Below are 4,179 nucleotides of genomic sequence, written 5' to 3'. Positions count from 1 at the left end.
ATGTAAACCCCAGTTAAATTAGTAGATAATTAGTCAATAAATTAGTTTTTAATAAGGAGGATTAGAAATGTGAATATTATATCAAAATAGGATAGAGCTTATCGAAACGAGAATTTTGACACCAATTTCAAAGAAATTGGTCCAAAATTAGATCGAACGGGCCAAACCGGTTAAACCGGGCCCAAACCAGGCCTTGAGCCCAACTGGACCAGCCCTTTAAGTGAACCCACGTTCTTCTTCTCCCCATTTTTGGCAGCGTCGAAGAGCATCAGGGAGAGGAAAGAAAGAATGTCAAATTGTTACGTTAACTTCCGATCCCCGTAACTTCTCCGTCCGAGCTCCAATTGCCGCACTGTTTGCGGCCAAGCGTTCACCGCATCGAGCTCTACATTTCTACCGGAACAATTTCATAGGTAACTCATTATTTTACACTCAGCCTTCATTTCCCCTAATTTTCGAATTTTAAGTGGGAATGTTGAATTTCTTTGATTTCTGATGTTTTAGGATCCAATTAACTTGAGGAAAACGTTTACTCTTGCTTATGTGAAGCTTGGGTAAGGTGAGGATACGATAATTTTATTTTAATTTCATTGAATTTGAGCTTTGAGTTTTACATTGGATATATATGTGTTATGAATGTATTAGGTTGTGAATAAATAATTGGAGCTTGAAATTGTGAATACTAAAACTTGGAGGAAGCAGATTAGTTGAGGTTTTGAGGGCTGTGTTCTTTTAGGAAAATTGTCTTGGAATAATACTTGGGAATCGGCTAAGGTATGATTTAGGTTTCTTACATTTAATATATAATGTTCTGTGAAAACTTAGGCTAGATGACCATAGGATAAGTTGGAATGCAGGTGTATGTTTAATGTTTAGTAATTTGTCGATGAATATATTTGGTTGAAGTTTATTGAATAATTAGTTATTAATTTTGGATGGTGAATGTTGTTATGTTAATTTGGAGAGAATTATGGTTGAATGTTATTGTTGATGAACATGGTTGGTTTGGTGCTTGTTGATTAACTAATAATTTGGTGAATTATTGATTTGAGGTATTTTGTGTTAGAAGCCTAGGATTAGTGAACTATGATCCTTAGTTGAATTTTGGTTGTTGGATTTGAATATTGTATGAGTATAATTGTTGATCTGAGGTAGATTTATTGTGGTGACTGTTATGATGATGAGGAAGGGTATGTTGAATTGAAAAGAAAGCAAGTTTGGACCCGAAATGGGTGGCAAAATCCGAGTTTTAGAGGAGATGCTGCCGAAATTTTATAAAAAAAATTAGAGATTTTGTTTATATGATTATTTAAAAAGATTTAGATTCAAGGGTTATATGATTTGATTTAGAGTTATTAAGAAATGAGCATGTCTTAAGTTTGATTTATTTAGAAAAGAATGAATTATGTTCTGAATTGGAACTATTGATGGACGGAATGGAAGGCGTGATAACGAAGGTTAAGGATTGAATATGATTGACGTATAATGTGATGAAATGCGATTGAGAATGATGTGGATGTTGATGAATTATAATTGAATTGTTTATATGGCTTATGAATTTGAATAATCTGAGATACGAGATTCCCTAGATCAAATGTCGTGGCTTGCCACCACGTGTAGCAGGTTGAAAACTCGATACTCTGTTGACCCTACGACGTAAGTGTGACCGGGCACTATATAAATTCCCGGGAATATTACCCCCATTGAGCAATATTGATTATTTGAGAAAAAGTTATGCATAGACTCTTGGGGATGCACGTCGGGGGACAGTCTAAGGACAATTCAGACTTGTCGGGTTGGCTGGATAACCGACAGATGAGCCTCATCAGCCATAGGACAGGCATGCATCATATGTATATTACTTGAATTACCTGCTTATGCTTTATTTGGATGTGCCTAAATGTACTTGTCATGTTAAATGTATATTTGTTACCTGCAGTATTTGTAACCTTCCTGTGCTTGCTTTTATCTGTTTAAATGTCTGTGAAATGCATGATGAAGTTGGGGGTATGGAGAAAAATGGCAGTATGAGACTTAGATGTAAGATTAAGCTAAGTTAGGTTTAGGTACTCTTAGAAAACCACCTTTTATGGCTTCTTTTTAATACTTTAAACTCTATAATCTGAGTGTCGGCGTTCTAGGATTGCCTTTGGCATTCCCAGGACCTTATATACTATGTGTGTGGCACCTTTACCATACTGAGAACCTCTGGTTCTCATTCCATACTATGTTGTTGTTTTTCAGATGCAGGTCGAAAGGCATCTCGTTAGGCGTCTGGACTCTTGAAGCAAAGTGATTACTAGGTTTATTTTGTTGTATAGTGATGTATATATATGTACCTAGCTTTCTCTCTGCATGACTTATTCTTTTTGATCCTCTTAGAGGTTTATGGAGAGGCAGGATTGTGTTTATGTACTTTTGGGTTTTGGATATGTATATATATATGTGTAAATATTCTCCGGCCAGTCTTGACTTCGCAGGCTGAGTTAGGAGCTTGTTATTTTGTATCTTTGGCACTCTATTCCTACTTCTATTATCTTATGTCTAATAGTTATGGTTTTCTTAGTACGTAAGTTAACTCGTACCTTGAGCGTTGCGCTTTTACTTCGCGATTTTTATTTCCTCTCTTTCAAGGCTCCTAGCATATTATAATTCTTCTGCTATTATATGTACTCATTTTATTTTAGAGGATATATATATATATTGAGTTAAGAAATTAACTAAAATAATTAATGATGATAAATATTTGATTATTGGGCCAATTACCCAAACTAGTTTTGATTATTTTGGTTAAGTGATACAGGCCAAAAATAAGTGAAGTACAAGCCCAATGTTAAACAAAAGAAATCTGCTGGTGTGTTGAATGGTCAGTGAAAATAAACCAAGCCCAAGTTGTCCATCTCAAGTAAAATTCTTCAAGAAGCAAAGGCAAGGAACCAACGGGCTGAACTTGAGTAGAATCCGATCCAAGCCCAATTTGATTTCAACAAACCCCTCCATCTTGCTTCCAAAGCAAGTTCTTTTTCTCTGTCTCAGTCAAATCACAGAAGCAAGAGAAAGTGCTTAGTTCCTAAGCTATTCAAAGAAGAGAAAAGAAAGAGAAGGTTAGGCAAGAAAGGTTGAGGTCTAATCAACCATTTCAAACCAAATCAAGTTTAGGTAAAGGTTAAAGGTAACCCATTTCCTTATACATACGTCACACTTTCTTCTATTCATCTTCAACTCTCTGCCATTCCATTTTGGGTTATATGGAAAATAGGATTTCTGTTCTTCACTGTTGTGCATCAACGGTTGAAAATATGTCTTGGGGACCAAGTTGTGTTTCAATAGTCAAGATCTGGGTTTACTATTGAAGAAATCATTTTCTGCTGATAATGTGGCTTTCGGTCAAGATAGGGAAGTCAGAAGTAAAGTTCCTATTTTGAGGATTACTGGAAAAAAGTGAACGGCTAGGTTAGTGAAACACAAGGCTCAAGAAGTTGACCTAGGAAGAGCAACCAAGCAACATGCAAGGAGATAAAAGAAGTCTTGCTGTTCATTCAGAGACCAAGGAGAGAAAACCAAAAGTTTGGTGAGTTGTGTTCTGTAAAGAATTCCTTGAAGAAATTCCTCTACTTGGATAATGCTTTCTTTCATAGAAGCATTCGGCCAATATTGATGAACTAAATCAGAGGCTTGCAAATCTGGTTTATCACATAGCAAAGAGGCTATTAATCGATGAAGTCAATCTCTTTCATGTTTTATAGATTGTAATTTACTTTTCAATGTTTATCTTTCTGTAATTTCTTGAGTGAAAAGGCATAATAAAAGAGCTCAGGTAAAAAGCCATGAGTGGAAAGAGGCAGAGAGATACACTTGAGAGAAAAGCCTATAGTTGTTTTCAGATTTTTTTAGGTATGTATGTGTCTTGTATCTTGTACCTGTGAGGTATCCCTTTCTTAGTTGGGTTAGCACTAATAGTAAAGAGTTAGGTATTAGCATAGCCAATGTCAAGTTAGGTTAAAACTTGAGTGTGAAAGGATTGTGTCAAATCCTGTGGAATTGGTGTATGTAATACTTTTAACTATAGTGAAAATTCCTCCATTATTGTGGAGGAAACTGGATGTAGGTTACATAGCACAAGGCAACCGAACCAGGATACATGCTGGTGTTAGCTTCTCTCTTCTCTGCTGTGTTCTA

The 4,179-nt window shown here is 35.9% G+C and overlaps 1 long non-coding RNA gene across 1 annotated transcript; it reads left to right on the top strand.

Annotated features, from left to right (window-relative positions):
- The first annotated feature begins 264 nt into the window (after positions 1-264).
- On the top strand, positions 265-2,561 carry LOC110279247 (uncharacterized). Its single transcript, XR_002372312.2, has 4 exons — positions 265-413; positions 505-559; positions 646-774; positions 2,245-2,561. It is a non-coding gene; the product is annotated as an uncharacterized LOC110279247 (long non-coding RNA).
- Positions 2,562-4,179: the final 1,618 nt, after the last annotated feature.

Source organism: Arachis duranensis, chromosome 3 (genome assembly GCF_000817695.3).
Source record: "Arachis duranensis cultivar V14167 chromosome 3, aradu.V14167.gnm2.J7QH, whole genome shotgun sequence".
Taxonomy (NCBI): Eukaryota; Viridiplantae; Streptophyta; class Magnoliopsida; order Fabales; family Fabaceae; genus Arachis; species Arachis duranensis.
This window is presented reverse-complemented; position numbering and strand designations above follow the sequence as displayed.